Source organism: Apodemus sylvaticus, chromosome 11, assembly GCF_947179515.1.
Source record: "Apodemus sylvaticus chromosome 11, mApoSyl1.1, whole genome shotgun sequence".
In the NCBI taxonomy this organism is placed as follows: Eukaryota; Metazoa; Chordata; class Mammalia; order Rodentia; family Muridae; genus Apodemus; species Apodemus sylvaticus.
The window spans coordinates 65,065,049-65,085,976 of NC_067482.1; the positions used below are offsets into that span (position 1 = coordinate 65,065,049).

The window sequence follows — 20,928 nt, forward strand, 5'->3', positions numbered from 1 at the left end:
TCTTTAATGAATAAATATTAACTAGGTCTATATTTTTTCATTAATTTATTTACTTACTCACTTTTACATCCTGGCTGCAGCCCCCCTTCTCTCCTCACAGTCCCATCCTCACAAGTCTCCCGCACCTCCATTATCCCTTCCCCTTGGGTATTACCACCCCCTGAGACAACAAGTTGCAACAGGACTAAGCATATCTTCTCCCACTGAAGCCAGGGGATCCAATGGCAGGCAGCAACAGACAGCTCTTTCCCTTCAGTTGTTTGGGGATCCACATGAAGACCAAGCTGCATATCTGCCACAAATGTGTAAGAGGCCTAAGTCCAGCTCCTGCATGCTCTTTTCTTAGTGGTTCAGTCTCTGTGAGCTCTCATAGGCCCAGGGTAGTTGACTCTGTAGGTCTTTTTATGGGGTCATTGACCCTTTTGTCTTGCTCAGTTCTATCCATTACCATTCCACACACGTCCCTGAGCTCTGCCTCATATTTTGCCGTGGGTCTTTGCATCTGTACCCATCTGCTGCTGGATGAAGCCTTTCAGGAGACAGTTATGCTAGGCTCCTGTTTGCAAGTATAGCAGAGTATCATTTATAGTGTCAGGGTTGGATCTCTCCTATGGGATAAGTCTCAAGTTGGGCCAATCTTTGGTTCACTCTTTCCTCAATCTCAGCTCCATCTTTATGCCTGTGTATCTTGTAAGCAGAACAAATTTTGGGTTGAAGGTTTTGTGGGTAGGTTGATGTGCCTCTCTCTTTACTGGAAGTCCTACCTGACTACAGGAGGTAGCCACTTCAGTCTCCATATCCCTGGCTGCTAGGAATCTTAGCCATGGTCATTTCCATAGACTCCTGGGAGCCTCCCCTATCCCAGGTCTCCAGCTAGTCCCAGAGATGCTCCCCCACACTGATTTCCATTCTGTCTCCCACCTCCCTCCCCCCAACTGATCCCCATCCCTCTTTTGTTCCCCTCATCACCTGTCACACCATTTCCCTTCCTCCACCTACAATGTCTATTTTATTCCCCCTTGAGAGTGAGATTCACAAATACTCCTTGAAGCCCTCCTTATTACTTAGTTTCATTGGGTCTAAGGATTATAGAACAGTTATCCTGTACTTCATAGCTAATGTCCACTGATAAGTGAGTACATACCATGGGTGTCTGTCTGGGTCTGTCTTGCCTCACTCAAGATAATTTTTTCAATTCCATCCATAGCTGAGTAGTATTCTATTCTTTATTTAAAGGACATCTGGGTTTCCATCTTCTGACTATTATGTATAAAGCTACTATGAACATAGCAGAGACTATGGCCTTGTGGTATAATGGGTCATCTTTTGGGTATATGCCCAAGAATGGTATAGCTGGGTCTTGGCATAGAACTATTCCCAATTTTCTGAGAAACCATCAAATTGATTTTCAAAGTGGTTGTACGAGTTTATACTCTCCCCAGTAATGGAGAAGTGTTCCTCTTGCTCCAGCATCCTCATCAGCATGTGTTGTTGCTTGAGCTTCTCTGTCTTAGGCATTCTGATGGATGTAAGGTGGACTTTCAGTCATTTTGATTTGCACTTCCCTGATGACTAAGGACTTTGAACTTTTCTTTTCTTTCTTTCTTTCTTTTTTTTTTTTTTTTTAGAATTATTTTTTTCTATATTCTTTGTTTACATTCCAAATGATTTTCCCTTTCCCGGTTCCTCCCTCCCCAAAAGTCCCATAAGCCCTCTTCCCTCCACCCGATCTCTGATCTACCCCCTCCTACTTCACTGTCCTGGTACTCCCCTACAATGCTGAATCAAGCCTTTCCAGGACCAGAGAACTCTCCTTCCTTCTTCTTGGGAGTCATTTGATATGTGAATTGTGTCTTGGGTACTCAGGGCTTCTGAGCTAATATCCACTTATCAGTGACTGCATTCCATGTGTGTTCTTTTGTGATTGGGTTATCTCACTTAGGATGATATTTTCCAGATCCTACCTTTTGCCTAAAAATTTCATGAATTCATTATTTTTAATTGCTGAGTAGTATTCCATTGTATAAATATACCACATTTTCTGTATCCATTCCTCCATTGAGGGACATCTGGGTTCTTTCCAGCTTCTGGCTATTATAAATGGGGCTGCTATAAACATAGTGGAGCATGTGTCCTAATTGCATGCCAGGGAATCCTCTGGGTATATGCCCAGGAGTGGTATAGCAGGGCCCTCCGGAAGTGTAATGCCCAGTTTTCTGAGGAACGGCCAGACTGATTTCCAGAGTGGTTGTACCAACTTGCCTTCCCACCAGCAGTGGAGGAGTGTTCCTCTCTACATCCTCGCCAACACCTACTGTCTCCTGAGATTTTAATCTTAGCCATTCTGACTGGTGTGAGGTGAAATCTCAGGGTTGTTTTGATTTTCATTTCCCTAATGACTAGTGATGCTGAACATTTTTTAAGGTGCTTCTCAGCCATTAGTTCTTCAGGTGAAAATTCTCTGTTTAGCTCTGTACCCCATTTTTTAATAGGGATATTTGGCTCTCTGGAGTCTTAACTTCTTGAGTTCTTTGTATATCTTGGATATTAGCCCTCTGTCAGATGTAGGGTTGGTGAAGATCCTTTCCCAATTTGTTGGTTGCTGTTTTGTCTTTTTGACAGTGTCCTTTGCCTTACAGAAACTTTGTAATTTTATGAGGTACCATTTGTCAATTCTTGATCTTAGAGCATAAGCTATTGGTGCTCTGTTCAGGAACTTTTCCCCTGTGCCCATGTCCTCAAGGATCTTCCCCCAATTTCTTTTCTATTAGTTTCAGTGTGTCTGGTTTTATGTGGAGGTCCTTGATCCACTTGGAGTTGAGCTTAGTACAAGGAGATAAGAATGGATCAATTTGCATTCTTCTGCATGCTGACCTCCAGTTGAGCCAGCACCATTTGTTGAAAAGGCTATCTTTTTTCCACTGGATGGTTTCAGCTCCATTTTCAAAGATCAAGTGACCATAGGTGTGTGGGTTCATTTCTGCGTCTTCAATCCTATTCCATTGATCTACCTGCCTGTCACTGTACCAATACCATGTAGTTTTTAGCACTATTGCTCTGTGGTACTGCTTGAGGTCAGGGATACTGATTCCCCCGGAAGTTCTTTTACTGTTGAGAATAGTTTTTGCTATCCTGGGTTTTTTGTTATTTGAGATGAATTTGAGAATTGCTCTTTCTATCTCAGATTCATCTAAACATTTCTTTAAGTGCTTCTTGGCCATTTGAGATTCCTCTGTTAAGAATTCTCTGTTTAGTTCCGTATCTGTACTGGCTGGTTTTGTGTCAACTTGACACAAGCTGGAGTTATCACAGAGAAAGGAGCTTCAGGTGAGGAAATGCCTCCATGAGATCCAGCTGTAAGCCTTTTTCTTAATTAGCAATGGTGGGGGGGGGGAGCTTGTGGGTGGTACCATCCCTGGGCTGGTAGTCTTAGGTTCTATAAGAAAGCAGGCTGAGCAAGCCAGGGGAAACAAGCCAGTAAGTAACATCCTTCCATGGCCTCTCCATCAGCTCCTGCTTCCTGACCTGCTTGAGTTCCAGTCCTGACTTCCTTTGGTGATGAACAGTAACATACAAGTGTAAGCTGAATAAACCCCTTCCTCTCCAACTTGCTTCTTGTCATGATGTTTTTCACAGGAATAGAAACCCTAACTAAGATAGTACCCCATTTTTTATTGAGTTATTTGGTTTGTTGGTGTCTAATTTTTTTAGTTCTTTATATATTTTAATTATTAGTCATCTATCAGATGTACGATTCATAGAGATCTTTTTCCAATCTGTAGGCTGCTGTTTTGTTTTATTGATGGTGTTCTTAACTTTACAGAAGCTTTTCAATTTCATAAGATCCCATTTATCAATTGTTGATCTTACTGTCTGAGCCATTGGTGTTTTATTCACGAATTTCTCTCCTATGCCAGGGTGTTCAAGGCAGTTTCCCACTTTCTCTTCTGTTAGATATAGTGTATCTGATTTTATGTTGAAGTCTTTGATTCACTTGGACTTGGGAGAAATTGCACCTTTTCCCCTCTAAATAATAAACTATCTGTTTGGGTCTTAAAACCAGTTCTCCAAAGATATTGAAAAACAACTATACTTTGAAAAGTAAATTACTATTTTTATTAGCTTTGATTATAGCTATGTTTATATTAGCTTAGTTGCTGGTGATTATGTTTTGAAAAATGTCATCAGGTATCCTATGTCAACTTTCTCTTTTTCTTCTGAATATTCAGAACTCAAACTATCACATAAGACCAAACAACAGTAGTCCACATTGGGTCAGATGTATTGACAGAGCTAACTCCGGTAAGAGTTATAAGGTTATCAAAACCTGATGTGTTGAGCCACCTGAGAAATGTTGATGCATTTCTGTATTAGTGAGCATGCTGTGGTAGGATGTTAGAGCCTAAGTACAAGTATGGTACCTCTGGAAGAGGGTGGCCTGGGATAGCAGAGGGTCTTTTGCTCTCAGAAAGCTTTAGCCTTCTCTGCATGAGCTTAGGACCCCAGTAAGTAGCAGAAGTGTAGGGGGATATCTGTTTTAGAGTACAGCTTGGTATGAGTTAAAGCTCTGTTTGGGATGGGTAAGAGTCCATGCAAGGGAAATGTTTGAGTGCAATGTTTCAGCTGTGTCATAATATGATTAGTGATCATAAATTTGTCTTTAAGTACAATGTTTTAGAGTTGGAGCATTAGAGGTACGTAGTCATTTTAGTGGAGATGTTAAATAGGCTGTCAGGTGGTAGTAGGTATAGAGAATATGCTTATAAAGGGTGCCAGGTCTGAGGAATGGGAGCGCTTCATTGGATGACTAGATTATACAAATGGAGAAGTGAGGATAAGAATAGTAATACTAAAATGGATAAGAAGACTGTCCATGTTAAGAAAATTAACCTCATAAAAGGTTGATTACATGTAAGGAGGCTGATTGAGTAAATAAGCATTAAAGATAATGGGAAATGAGGTTTTGTTGTAGTATGAGAAAGGAGGTGTAAATGGAAAAATAAACAACTGGAATGCTATCTGGGTTGGAAATTTAGTATTTTGTGAACTTGTTTGTTAGGTATGGGTAAGATAAATTCAGATGTGTTCATGTATAAACCCGCATAAGCATATGCTTTAATATTAGTTGCTGAGAAGAGACCCAGAAGCATCAATAGTAAGAATATTGAACAAATATTGTCATTGTTGATGTGGTGTGTTGTTTTTGCATTGTTGGGAATTGATTAATAATTTCCTAATTTTGGTGATGGCTTTCATAACAGTATATTTTTATAAAGAAAATTGAAGAATTTATATTTATGTACAAAGTTTAATTAATAAACATTTTAATGTTCCAGTGTGAGTTTTATTTGATCTCAACATGTAATATTAGAAAACATAAACATTTTATAATCTTTAACAAATTTTAAAACTTTTAAAAGATGTGTCTGTTTCCCTTTCTGATTAAACTAAGTCTTTTAAAAAAGATATTTAAGTAGTAGATGTTCTAAGGTACAGAATTCTGCTCTGAAAACAGTCTTGAAAGTATCATGCCAAATGCAGACATGCAGCCATCTACACACACACACACATACACATACTCTCTCTCTCTCTCTCTCTCTCTCTCTCTCTCTCTCTCTCTCTCACACACACACACACACAAGAAAAATGAAGAAAAGAAGACTTTAAAATTAGCTTTCAAAAGCTTTAGACTTTGCTAGAAGCGATGATTTGTGCCTAGTTCTTCAGCCCTAGTAACCAATTCACACCAGTTTAGCAGACTGAACAAAACCAGTTCATTGGCTGTAGTGTCACCTGTGGAAGAATCTAATGAGTTCAGTTTTTAGTTTTATTTTTGAGATTAAAAGTCTGTATCTTCTTTCCCTTTCCTCCTCCCAAACCCTCCTATATACCCCAACCCACTATCATTCAAATTCATGACTTTTTCACTAATTATTAATTGCATGCACACACACACACACACACACACATATATATATATATATATGTTTATTTATATATACACACACATGCATGCATGTACATTCCTAAATATAACCTGTTGAGTTCATATAGTGTTACTTGTATTTATGGTTTCAGGGCTTACCCATTGGGCACTGGACAGCCAATTGGTGTGCTTTTGCCTGAGAAAGACTACCTCTTCTGCTCCTAGCTTTCTTCAGTTGTCTTTAAATTTTTGCAGCAGGCTGAGGCCTCATGGAGATTTTCCCATCCACTTTGGTATGTTCATTGGTGTAGTCCTTGATAAGCTTAAGTTTGGGCAGCCATGTTGGATAGATTTCAAGGATCAAGCTTCTTAAAATATTAGGAGACACAATAATCATAGAAAATTCCCTCATCTTCTAGCTCTTAACCTCTTCTTTAGTCTTAAGTCTCCTTGAGCCTTAGGTATAGATTGTTTTGTAGATGTAGTCATTGGGCCTGCACTCAACACTGCATTTTGATTGATTGTGGTCTCTGCAAAGAGAAGTTCCCCAAATGAGAAGTGAAGATTACATTTATATATGGAGATTTGGATGTAGGAGAATATTGAAGAACTTAAAGAATGATGAGACATCAGATAGGCTAATTATTCTCAATGGTTGGAAAAATACATTTACTTCATTAGTAAAACTTTTCTATAGGGTTTTCACAAAATAACAATAAAGGCAAAGTTGATATATTCTTGTGAGTTACTCAATCACTTTATTCCTTGAACCTATATATTTTATATATACATATGAGAGCTGTTTGGCATAGTTTTCAACACAAAATATTACCTATTAAAATGATGGCCGATGATATTTATTGAATATTTTTATATGTGCTAGGTACTATGCTAAGCTTCAATGCATAATATTATCTTTAATTTTCACACATGGAATAATGCAATGTTTATGTTTGCAGATGAGAAATTTGAGAGGCTATGTGACTTGACCAATACCTTCTTTCTAGTAAATGTAAAGTTGGAATTTACATCTGTGTAAAAGTCTTCACTGGTTCCTCATTAACCTGTAGATAAAGTCTAAGTTTTTAATAAGACTTAGTAAGTCCAGCTTTAAATTTCCTCCCTTACAATGCTTTACCCTTTTCTCTTGTCATTCTGTATTGAGCACCACAAAGAGTTGTTTTATTAATACAATGATAGTGATAAAGTGAACGTAGCAGCTGACAGTATTGACTACCCAGTGACACTTATTTTGGGTAACTTTACAGTGTTAGATCTGTTTCGAATCATCAGTAATCTTAAATAGTATCATTATTATAATTTTCCAGTGACATTGAATCCTTCTCAGATCCTTAAATACTGCCTCTGGACTTTGTTTTCTCAGTAGCTGTTCCATTGCTACTTTTGTAAATCTTTTAAAGTTTCACCTACATAAAAGAAAAGCATGAGATAAATTTATTTCTCAGTGAAGAAGTGACCATATGCTCCTAAGTACCACCTCCAGATCAGGATGTAATAGAACCCCTAGAAGTCCTCTTGTAGGCCCTCTCATTTATAGCTTTTTACCCCCTCTCCAAATGTACATAGTATGCTGATTTTTGTAACACAATAGATTAATTTTACTCATTTTGGGACACTTTGTTTAAATTGATGTATAAAATGTATATTCATTTGTGTTAGCTCAGTATTGTTTCATTTATTCTTAATGCCTACATGTAGATCAGCATTAATTTCCAGTACTCCATAATTTTATGATATGTAAACATTTCTTAATAGTTTCTTAAAGTAAGACTTCCAGGAATCACTTCCATCATTCATTATCTTTATTTTCAGATATAAATTTATTTTCTTTATTTGGCTTGCTTCCAGTATATATTGTTAGAAATAAGGCTTAGACTAGATTTTACTTTTTCTGGGATTCCTCTTAGCCTCTCTTGTGCGCATTGGTATGATTTGTCCTTCTGTCATAAACACTCATGCCGTGTAGTAACTGTGTTACTTACCAGGTGTGTGTGTGTGTGTGTGTGTGTGTGTGTGTGTGTGTATGTATGTATGTATGTATTTCTACAATAGGTTCTATGACTTTTTTGAGATGTCTTAAGTGTTATTCTTCCCCATATTCCCTCCTCTGTCTTGCCTTCCTTATTCCACTTCGCATTTATCCCCCCACACCAATTTCATTATTTCCCTTTATCTCTTTATACATGTTCTACATCCCCTTCCCTTGAAGTGCCCATGGCTCCTCCCTGATTTCCTGTCTATTTCTTTTTCACTGTAGTCTATACTACTTGCTGTCTGAATGGTTCACTAATAAGTGGATATTAGCCTAGAAAACTGGAATACCCAAAACATAATCCACACATCAAATGAGGTACAAGAAGAACGGAGGAGTGGCCCCTTGTTCTGGAAAGACTCAGTGAAGCAGTATAGAACAAAATCAGAACAGGGAAGTGGGAAGGGTTGGGTAGGAAAACGGAGAGGGAAGGGGACTGATGGGACTTTCGGGGAGTGGGGGTCCAGAAAAGGGGAAATCATTTGAAATGTAAATAAATATATCAATAAATTAAAAAAAAACTTCAAAAAAAATTCCCAATTCTGTTATACTTGAAAGAATTAATATTAATAGTTAATTTTTGCCCTTGGATTAAAAAAAAATTATTTGCCAAAGTATGCCAGACTCTTCAGTATCCATGTCTGTACAGCTTATTAATCATCTATATTGCCTTTCTTTTATATTACATTCATTACTTCTACCACATCGTTTCAATTTATAGATATTTGTATTTAAATTAATCAGAACTAGAAGTTATAGATTAGTTATAGATGAATTCCTCAAAGGTCTATGTCCAGAATGTGTTGTATCTTCAGCAATAGGGTTTTACCTTCAAATTCTGGAAGACAGCAATAGCCTATATTGTTTTGGGAGTTTCTTGGATTCCCTTGACCAACAACTTGAATGGACATTTCCCATGTTTGATACTGGGTTTTTTGTTAGATGATCTATGACTATTAGGAGGAGCATTATCACCACATGTAACATGACTTCATTTAAAGTGTAAACTTACATATTATATTCATATTTCTAAGCAAATATAAAATAATGTTTCCCTGTGGCTTTTCCATGTGTCCTTTGTGTTACTTCCGTCTTCCTCATCTTCCTCCCTTAGCTACTGTATTGTTCCCTCATGCCACGTATTTGTTAAAGTCACCTTCCCTCCCATTTGGGTCATTTCCCACTTTTTAGCAAGTATGTCTGACTACTTTCATTCCCAGAACCTATCTGTAGCACCTGGTCCCTTTTTACTTTCCTGGTTTCAGCAGTTTCTCCAGGGTATGTACCCACATTCTAAAGATCCAGAGCTAGGAGCCATAGCATTTTCCATTCTATATCTGAGTTACCACACTCACTTTTCTATGTACTAGTTTCATCCATTCACCTGCAAGTTTCATAATTTCATTTTTATTTACAACTGTATAGTCTACCATATTGCATCTATATGACTTCATTATCCATTTTTAGTTGAAGAATGTTTAGGTCCATTTCCTGACTCTTGTGAATAGAACAACAAAGAATGTGGCTGAGAAAGCATCTAACCTCAACTTCCAATCTATTTAGAAAAGTGAGCCTTTTGTATATTAAATCACCTACCTTTTTCTTCCTAGGATAGGAATCACATTAGGAATAGCTTTGTACATTCTAAGTGTGGAATACAGACTGTACTTTTAACAATAGACTAAAGTGTATTTTTGACAAATAATCTCAAGTGTATGCAGCTTAAGTAATAATGGAAAAGAATTAACAGCGTATGTTGTTTTTTTAAACAAAACTAATATACCCATTTAATAATGTAAATACTACTAGTTCTTTGTCACCCCACATCTTAGGTAACTTTGGGTATTCTGAAGGAAAAGAATGGATTCTACACATGGTTAAGATTGATAATGATATATTCATTTTTGTACTCAGTTGTGAAAGATAATAGATCTTGCTTGCCTTAGGCAAGTGGATTTTTTTTTTAACTTCTTTATCACATGTTAACATTTTTAACTAAAGGTTTACAAAATGGGCAGGTAGCTTCTACAGAGATATCTACAATGAACTATAGATTAAAGATAGTAGTAAAATGTTATGTATACATATGAACAAGAATCTAAGCTCTATAATCAAAGCTCTGTTGGAATATTGTGGGGTAATAGCAGTGCAACTCCAATATTTGAGAAAGGATAAAAAGAAGCATGAAGTTAGAAATCTAATGATTTATACATGACTTTCATTAATAATGAACCTTATCTTAAATGTATATCATACTGGGCAAAATTCTAAGATGGTTATATTAGAAGGCACAGTTGACATTTAAGAAGCATATCCAGGTGATCCTGATATAATCAAATGAGCCCTTTAAAAAACACAGAATTTCCTACTAGTAGTGGAAGAAAGGTAAATGAGATATTTGCATTTAGTATGGAATTGCTAGATAAATTATGCCAGATGGTGGTGCTGGGGTGAATATATAGGACCTTGAACGGGCTAGGCAAACACTTTACTACTGAGCCAGACCTTACAGTTCCCAAACATTTTTGAATTTTGTCTTTTGAAAAAATTTGAATATTAAGGATATATAGTCAAAATTTTAAGTAGGAATTCATGTTCCAGATTTATAGAAGATATATAAATGCTGCACTTAGAATTCTTTCACATGTAGCTTCTATACTTTACTTAATAAATTTATTTTTCTCTTATCAGAAAATCTGTTCCTTAAGATTGTGTCCCTGTCCTCAGTCCTTCTTTCCCCTGTCTCCAGCTACCAAGTTTATTACTCTGGGAAAATAAAATAAAAAGAGGTGCAATAAAAATAAATACTTGTGGTTTTAAATATATATTATTTAGCAGAAAATTAACACTGAGCATTGCATGTAATATTAAAATTGGAGACTCATCCCCTTCCTAACCATCTATCAGCCACCCCACCTGCCCACTGTGCTAGCTAGCTTAGTATCTCAAGAAATTTGAACAGAGTCCAAATAGGAACACCAGATAGGAATTGGGACTTGGGACTGCTTTGTATCTGACCTGAAATCCTTGTTAGTAACATCTATAGCCATACCCCTCCCATTCCTGCTGGCCTACAAGTCACTCTATGATTGTGTGGATGTGGAAATTTATAGGATTTGAACATGGAACCTTAAAGTACCCCCAAGACTGAAAACAAACCATTACTCAGTTGATCCACAACATAACAAGCTGGGGTAACAGAAAACAAAGATCCAAATACCCACCCAACAAAAACAAGACTAGATAGCCATAAAAAGAAAAACTTCATACCCTAAATCTATATTAGATTTTAATAGCCCATTAAAAATATACAATCAAAAATAAATAAACACTAAGAACATAAATATTCAAGACAATATGTCTCACAGAAAATAATAACCCTAGTTTCCCAAGGAAAGCAACTTGGCTGATGCACAAGACATGGACTTCAAAATAACAATTATAAATATGTTCAAGGAACTCAGCAGATATGACCAAATTCCTGAATGAAGACCACAGAAACACTTAGTTTAATATAATAATAAAAGCAATGAGATGTGAAAATAAAATTTAATAGAGACAGAATCTTTGAAGAAGAGTCTAATTGAAATTGTAGAGGAATTTTAATCCAGCAACATGACTGTTCGGGCAAGGGATCACATCCAAAGATCTTATAGGTCTGTGTGATCTGGATGGAATATAGACATCCCCTTAGCACATACCTTTAATTCCTCTGGCTGGAATTATAGACACCTGAGTATACACCTTTAATCCCAAACAATGAAGGTAACTTTGATTTGTAGAAAGAAGCAGTCATGTTTGAAAGTCTAGTTGAGAGACAAAGTGACAAATAAGAGAAATATTTGACAAAATGAGTCAGAGATAGGATATTCCTGTACTGGCTGGTTTTTGCGTGTCAACTTGACACAGGCTGGAGTTATCACAGAGAGGAGCTTGAGTTGGTGAAGTGCTTCCGTGAGATCCATTAGTGGGACATTTTCTCAGTTGGTGATTAAGGCGGAGGGTCCATTGTGGATGGTGCCATCCGTGGGCTGGTAGTCCTGGGTTCTATGAGAAATCAAACTAAGCAAGCCAGGGGAAGCAAGCCAGTAAGTAACATCCCTCCATGGCCTCTGCATCAGCTCCTGCTTCCTGACCTGCTTGAGTTCCAGTCTTGACTTCCTTTCGTGATGAACAGCAATGTGGAAGGGTAAGCAGAACAAACCCTTTCCATTGTCATAATGTTTGTACAGGAATAGAAACCCTGAGAAAGACAATGCCCAACTCTCATGAGAACAGAGAGGAAAGAGGCTACTCAAAAGAACTGCAAAGGAAAGGGAGGCAGCTTAAGAGAGCAGCACAGAGAGGGAGAGGTGAAGAGAGGTAGGAGTGGGAGGAGGCAGTTTAACTGGGACACTTTTACAGAGACAGGTTGCAGGTGAAGACAGAATGAGCCAGAAGATTAGAGCAGATTGCCAGAGTTATTTTGAGGCCAAGCAGAGCAATGTAGTCAGAAGCCAAGAGAAGCCAGTTTGAATAAGTCAACTTAGAGAGGAGTTTGGACCAGAAGAGCTGAGTTGAACCAGTCAGCTGGAGCTGCGAACTAGAAAGGATGAGCTTATTCACCAGTAGTCACCAAGATGACAATTAGATCATCAAAGAAAATAGAAGTTACATTTACATGAAATAAAACTCAAAATGAAAAGCTCAGGGAGACAAAGAAAAAGCTCAGAGGAAAGCCTAACCAACAAATGAGAAAGTAGAACAGAGTAAGTAGGAGCACCATTAGTGTAAAATAGCTTTTTAAAAGGTAGAAGAGAGAAGAATATTAAAGTCTCAAAGACAGTGTTGAAGAAATGAATCACTCAGTCAAAGAAAATATTAAATAAAAATCTAGGAAATCTGGATTATAAAAAGACCAAACTAATTAATCATAGGTATAGAAGAAGGAAAAGAAACCCAGGTCAAAGGCACAGAAAATATTTTTTAACAAAATCATAGAAAAATTCCTACCCTAAAGAAATATGGATAAGTATATAGAACTTAGAAGGGATAATGAAAGACAAAAACTATCCGTTGTAATAAAAGAGAAAGAAAAATATTTCATATATAAATGATATAAATATAAATGATATAAAAATCATTTAATATTTCATATTAAGATTTGAAAAATTTATGTTCACTAATCAAACTCTACAAAGGATACTAGAAGAAATAAGACTGAAGGGAAGAGTAAGTATACCCAAGAGGATACAATAAGTAGATAAATTGATAAATAATCTCAAAAAGTTAATCAAAAGAGGTCAAAGAAAACTACAAAAGCCAAATAATAAGAATTTTAAAGTTCAGTAGTAACTCAATAGTCTTGATACCTCAATAGAAAATTCAGACTAACAGATTGGCTTCGGAAAAAAGGAGAGACATACTTTACCATCAGGGACATTAAACTAAAAGGATAGAAAAAGGAAGTCCAAGCAAATGGAACTAAGAACAAAGTAGGCATAGGCATTCTAATATCTGAAAAAAATAGACTTGAAATCAAAACTAGTCAGAAGGGATATGAAAGGCCACTTCATAATTTCTAAAAGAAAGGTTCACCTAGAGGATATAACAATTCTAAACATTTATGTACCAAACACAATCCATCAGTTTCATTAAAATAAATAACATTAAATCTAAAATTATATAGAACTAGAAGGTAATTTCAATCCTCTATTCCTGCCAATGTTCTGGCAAGGACATATGGAGGAGAGAAGGAAAAAAATAAAAAATAGCTAAATAGAAACTCCAGAGTCAAATGACATAAATCAAATAGGTCTAATAGACAACTACAGATCATTTCACTCAAACCCTAAATAGACACCTATTACAGCCTGAGAAACGTTCTTCAAAGTTTACCATTTGTTAGCATATAAAGCAAGTCTCAACAGATATAGGAAAAGTGTAATGACATCCTGGGTTTTGTCTCTACAACAAGGTTTAAAGCTGGTTATTAACAACAATCAGAACAGCAGAAACAACACACCCCTGAGTGAAAAATTGTATCAAGGGAAAAAGCAAGAAGGACATTTAAGAATTTCTAGATTTAAATGAAAACACAACATACCAAAATTTATGAGACATGATGGAGCAGTCCTAATAGTTAAGTTTATAGCACTGAATGCCTACATAAATAAAGCTGGAAAGATATTTTATTAATAAGTCAGTGACACACTTGAAATGCTTTAGAAAAATCAAAACCAGTTCCATCCATTTGCCTAAAAAATTCATGAATTTGTTGTTTTTAATTGCTGAATAGTACTCCATTGTGTAAATATACCACAGTTTCTGTATCCATTTCGCCATTGAGGGATATCTGGGTTCTTTCCAGCTTCTGGCTATTATAAATAAGGCTGCTATGAACATAGTGGAGCATGTGTCCTTATTGCATGCTGGGGAATCCTCTGGGTATATGCCCAGGAGAGGTATAGCAGGGTCCTCCGGAAGTGTCATGTCCAGTTTTCTGAGGAGCCGCCAGACTGATTTCCAAAGTGGTTGCACCATCTTACAATCCCACCAGCAGTGAAGGAGTGTTCCTCTTTCTCCACATCCTTGCCAACACCTGCTGTCTCCTGAGTTTTTAACTTTAGCCATTCTTACTGGTGTGAGGTCAAATCTCAGGGTTGTTTTGATTTGCATTTCCCTAATGGCTAATGATGCTGAGCATTTCTTAAGGTGCTTCTCGGCCATCCGAATTTCTTCAGGTGAAAATTCTTTGTTTAGGTCTGTACCCCATTTTTTAATAGGGTTATTTGGTTCCCTGGGGTCTAACTTCTTGGGTTCTTTGTATATATTGGATATTAGCCCTCATCCTAAGCGAGGTAACACAGTCACAAAAGAATACACATGAATGCAATCATTGATAAGTGGATATTAATTAGCCCTGAAGCTCTGAATACTGAAGATACAATTAGCATATCAAATGATTCCCATGAAGAAGGAAGAAGAGGGCCCTAATCCTGGAAAGGCTTGATCCAGCATTGTAGGGGAGTACCAGGACAGAGAAAAGGGAGGGTGAAAGATAGGAGAATGGATGGAGAAAAGAGGGCTTATGGGACATATGGGGGGGGGGGCTGGGAAAGGGGAAAGCTTTTAGAATGTAAACAAAGAATATAGAAAATAAATAAATAAATAGATAGATAAATAAATAAATAAAAAGAAAAATCAAAACCATCCAGAATGGGGTAAAAAAAAAAAAAAGTCAAACTCAGTGCTGCAATTAATGAAATAGAAATAGATAATGTAATCAATGAAATTAAAAGTTGGTTCCTGAAAAATTAACAAAAAATGATGAACCTTTTGCCAAATAAACCCAAAGAAAGAAGATACAAATTAATAAATTTAGGGATGAAAACAGAAATATTGAAACAGGACCTGACAATGTAGAAATTCATAAGGTCATACTTTAAGAATTTATAATCCACTAAACTAGAAAACCTAAAAGAAGGGGATGAATTTCTAGATGTAAATGAAATATTCTGTTCTAGCTAGCCCCTATAAAAAGACACAGAAACCTGGTATTTTATTTATAAACTTGTAAGTCTAAATTGAGCAAGTTACATACTCTTCTCACATATCCAATCCATATGTCCCTTGCTACTTTGTTTTTGAGTCTTGCTCCAGCTGCTTTTGATCCATCAGTCTGTCTTCAGGGTGTATTTCTCTAGGCCATGTGCTCCTGATTCATCCTCATGTCTAATGGAGACCTCTTGCTCTTTCCATCTTCTTTCTCCTTCTTCCTTTCTTCCAGTCCTGTGCTCTCTTGAGACCCCTCAGTCTATTGTCAGGTCCTGCCTTTCTCTCTCTACTGCCCAATCAAAGGTTCTTGCCTTTTATTAACCAATAGCTTTAGCTTGGGAATCAAGGTTTGCACAACAAAGTACATGAGAATTCACTCATCTGGGGGCAGCCAGATCTTGGGGTTCAGAATTTATCATCTATATACATAGCACCAGACCACACACCCCCAATATGTGTGTGTGTGTGTGTGTGTGTGTGTGTGTGTATGTATACTACCAAAATTAAATCAAGAAGTAAATACGTAAACCTGTAATATTTTATGAGATAGAAATGGTAATTAAAAGTCTTCCAACTGAAAAAAGCTCAGGGCCAGATGATTAAGCACAGATTCCCATCAGATCTTCAAAGTAACACCAATGCTTCTCAAACTATTCTGTAAAATAAAAACTGAAGAAACATTTTTATTGCATTTTTACAGAGCCAAAATTACCCTGATACTCAACAACAAAAATGTAGTCCAATATCTTTGATGAACACAGATTTAAAATTTTTTAGTTAAGTACTTGAAAACCAAATTAAGTACACATGAAAAGATTATTCACTGTGACCAAGTTGGCTTCATCCCATTACATAAGTAGAATAAAAACCAGAAACCATATGAAACCATCTAATCAAATGCAGAAAAGACCTTTGACAATATCTGGCATTCCTTAATGATTTAAGTCACAGAGTCATAGAGACACTAGATATAAGTGACATACCTCAATATAATAAAGGTAGTATACATGCCCACAGACAAGATCACTAAACATAGATAAACAAAGCATTTCTTGTAGAAAGCAGGAACAAGACAAGGATGTTCACACCATTCTGGTTTAGTATAGTGTTTAAAATCTTAACTAAAGCAGTATAACAAGTAAGAGAGATTAAGAAAAGGAAGATGTCAATATACCTTTATTTGCAGGTGATATGAATTATACAAAAAAATATTTTAGAATACCCACTAGGAAACTGTTGTTTCTATGTCAGTGAGTCTTGGAAGGTAGAACAGGATATACAAATACTCAAAGACCTCTGGGGGAATCTCTAGCACACTATACTAACACTCCTACCCCTCGGTACTCTAGCCCCTTGGTGGCTTGGCTTCTTCCCCTCCTTGGTCCATTGGAGCCTTTTCTTCTTTTGGCACCCTGCCTAATCCAATTTCTAAAGCAGCAGATGAGTTATATTGCAAAGATACTGAATCAGGTCTTGGCAATATCAAACTGTTCCCAACATATGCGACAGTTACTCTGGTGACAACTCTCCTTTATAATAAAAGGAGGAGTTGTGGGGCAGTGGACCTTGCTAGGAAACTTGGTGAGGTTGAGTGGATTCAGAAGCCCTGGCATTTCATACCAGTGGACTGTAGATGCTTCACCTACTCCTGACCAGGCTCCTGTCAGGTTACCAAAGCACCCCCATGGAGGTGAACATGATAATCATTTACACAGGGCAGCATCCCAAGTCCTTCCACATGTAAATGAGGCATCCCTAATATCTCAGACCAAGCCAATAGAACCCCAACCCACCCCAAAATATATAGAATGTATATAAGACCTTATCCAGAAGGAATAAAGGGGTGTGAGAATTACTCCAAGGATCTTCTGAGAGCTTCTGTCATATAAGAGCGGTAACACTTCCTGGGGAAGAGAATTCTTTCCAGAAATCTTCACCCCTGGAAGCTGTCTTTGCCCACCTAGGTCATTTCCCAGCTGGAGGCTTTGCTGTACTTGGCCTGCTAGCCAAACCCCCAACCCTCTGCAGAGTGTCTCACTGCTTCACACTGTGGCAATGGTTTTTGGTTTTAATTCATACTAGAGAGATATAAAAAGCATGTTCTGGTATTAAAACAGACCCGTACTTAGGACCCCACACCTGCCCACATCTGATTTTTTTTTTTTTTAAACAAAGAAATCAAAAGCAGACACTGGAGAAGAGGCAGCATCTTCAACAAATGGTTCTGGGAAAATAGGATAATTATATGTGAAAGAACAAAACTAAATCTATATTTCTTAACCTGCAAAAAACTTAATTCCAAATTATCATGGTCCTCAACATAAGACCTAATGGCCTGAATCTAATAGAAAATATGTTTAAACTTATAAGACCAAGAAAGGATTTTCTGAACAGAAGCACAGTAGCATAGGTATCAAGACCAACAGTTGACAAGTGGAACTACAGCAAAGAACAATATCATGCCAGTGGAGAGAGGGAGTCTACAAAATGAGGTTTTTTTTTCTTTTATATCTAACATGAGTATAATATACAAAACCCAAGTTAAAGAAGCATAGAACTAAATAGGCGTCTCAAAACACTGAAAAACATTTTAAAATGTTCAAAGCCAAGTTGGAGTGTGGTGGTGCTCTGAGCCCCCCACCCCACTTCTCTTTATTTCAGTGTTGAGCAACATTCTACTCTGTTAACATTTTGTGTTTTCTCCACTTTTTTTTTCTTTGTAGAGTTGCATGTGAGTTATCAGTAACAATCATGCCACAGAAGTTAGCCTCAAGCAAATTCTTCAAACATGAACAGAGTGCGGGTTAGATTCATTTCCAGAATATCACACAGATGCCTGGTAGCCCAGAACAAATTGCAAATATTGGCTCTGAAAGCACTTGATCATGGCCTTCACAATGCATTAAGAGTACTACTGTCTACCAATATTCTACCAGAATGGCCCATTAAGCTCTGCTTATAGCATTCATCCATTTTTATAGTCCAAAGTCGCACTTCCTTCAAAAAACATAATCATGTTCTTTAAGCAACAGCCTACTCTCTGGTACCAGTTTCTGTATTCATATTTTCTACTGTTGTGATAAAATGGTATGACCAGTTTCAGTTTGTTCAATTTCAACTTGAGGAAGAGTTTATTTTGATTTATTATTTATTTTGAATTTTTATTGTAGAAGGATAAAATTCACTAATGTGGATGCCAACAAGTGCCAGGCGTAACAGCAAGAGGAAGGAGCAAAGAGATCATATCTTCAACTACAAGCATGAAAAAGAGTAGGCTGGAAGTGGGTTAAAACTTTATATTATCCCAGCCAGTGATCCATCCTTTACATTAAAGATGTACCTCTCTAAACAGTGCCACCAACTGTTTAGATGGATGTCTGAGCCTATGTGGGGTGTGTGTGTGTGTTCATTTTGATGCTTCATTCAAACCATCAAAGAGAATAACACAGACAACTACAGCCGGTCAGCATGTAGAGAATAAGGCACTGTGGAGTGCTCAGCTCTAAATAGGACATTGGTGTCACACACCTCTAGCCTAACCCCCACCTCTGGTGCTTAGGAATCAATATGGAAGAAGGAGTAGAAAGGTTATAAGAAGGACCAAAGTATTCATACTTTGGTCTTCCTTCTTCTAGAGCTTTGTTTGGTCTGTGAATTGTATCTTGGGTATTCCAAGTTTCTGGGCTAATATTCACTTATCAGTGAAGTGCATACCATTTGTGTGTTCTTTTGTGATTGGGTTACCACACTCAGGAAGATTATTTTCTAGTTCCATCCATTTGCCTAAGAATTTCATGAATTCATTGTTTTTAATAGCTAAGTAGTGTTCCATTGTGTAAATGTACCACATTTTCTGTATCCATTCATCTGTTGAGGGACATCTGGGTTCTTTCCAGCTTCTGGCTATTATAAATAAGGCCACTATGAACATAGTGGAGCATGTGTCTTTATTACATCCTGGAGAATCTTCTGGGTATATGCCTAGGAGTGGTATAGCAGGGTCCTCAAGTAGTACTATGTCCAGTTTTCTGAGGAACTGCCAGACTGATTTCCAGAGTGGTTTTACCAGCTTGCAATCCCACCAGCAGTGGAGGAGTGTTCCTCTTTCTCCATATCCTCACCAGCACCAGCTGTTTTTGATCTTAGGCATTCTGACTGGTATGAGGTGGAATCTCAGGGTTGTTTTGATTTGCATTTCTCTGATGACTAAGGATGTTGAACATTTCTTTAGTTGTTTCCCAGCCATTCGATATTTCTCAGTTGAGAATTCTCTGTTCAGCTCTGTATCCCATTTTTTAATAGGGCTATTTGGTTCTCTGGAGTCTAACTTCTTGAGTTCTTTGTACTTCATTAGCCCCCTGTCGGATATACGGCTGGTAAAGATCTTTTCCCAATTTGTGTACTCTTTGGTTGTAGAGTTGGTAAAGATCTTTTCCCAATTTGTTGGTTGCCATTTTGCTCTACTGACAGTGTCCTTTGCCTTACAGAAATTTTGTAATTTTATGAGGTCCCATTTGTCAATTTTTGATCTTAGAGCAAAAGCTATTAGTGTTCTGTTCAGGAAAATTTCCCCTGTGCCCATGTGCTAAAGGCTCTTCCCTAGTTTCTTTTCTATTAGTTTCAGTGTATGTGGTTTTATGTGTAGGTCCTTGATCTACTTGGACTTGAGCTTTGTGCAAAGAGGTAAGAATGGATCTATTTGCATTCTTCTGCATGCTAACCACCAGCTGAACCAGCACCGTATGTTGAAAAGGCTCTTTTTTCCAACTGGATGGTTTTAGCTCCTTAGTCAAAGATAGGTGTGTGGGTTCATTTCTTTGGTCCTTCTTAGAAGGGGGAACAAAATACCCATTGGAGGAGATACAGAGACAAAGTGTGGGGCAGAGACTGACGGAGAGGCCACCCAGAGACTGCCCCACCTGGGGATCCACCCCATTTACTGTCATCAAACCCAGAAACTAATGTGGATGCCAACAAGTGCTTGCTGACAGGAGCCTGATATAGCTGTCTCCTGAGAGGCTCTGCCAGTACCTGACAAATACAGAGGTGGTTGCACCCAGCCAACCATTTCACTGAGCACAAGGTCCCCCCAATGGAGGAGCTAGAGAAAGGACCCAAGGAGATGAAGGAGTTTTCAGCCCCATAGGAGGAAAAACATTATGAACCAACCAGTACCCCCACAGCTCCCAGTGACTAAACTACCAACCAAAGAGTACACTTGAAGTGACCCATGGCTCCAGCTGCATATGTAGCAGAGGATGGCCTTGTTGGACATCAAAGGGAGGAAAGGCCCTTGGCCCTGAGAAGGCTCGATGCCCTAGTATAAGGGAATGCCAGGACAGGGAAGAGGGAGCAGGTGGGTTGGTGAGCAGGGGTAGGAGGGATAGGATAGGGTGTTTGGGAGGGGAAACCA

The 20,928-nt window shown here is 37.7% G+C and overlaps 1 protein-coding gene across 12 annotated transcripts in view; it reads left to right on the top strand.

Moving 5' to 3' along the window:
- The window catches only part of Lcorl (ligand dependent nuclear receptor corepressor like), a 143,463-nt gene that overhangs the window by 12,335 nt on the left and 110,200 nt on the right, over positions 1-20,928 (top strand). The window contains exon 1 of one of the 12 annotated variants that reach the window (XM_052199194.1): positions 3,508-3,578. The exons of the other annotated variants lie outside the window; for them this stretch is intronic. The gene's annotated coding sequence lies outside the window, so the exon portion shown is untranslated. Of the gene's footprint in view, positions 1-3,507; positions 3,579-20,928 lie in introns of those variants that run through there. 12 annotated transcript variants of the gene reach the window in all.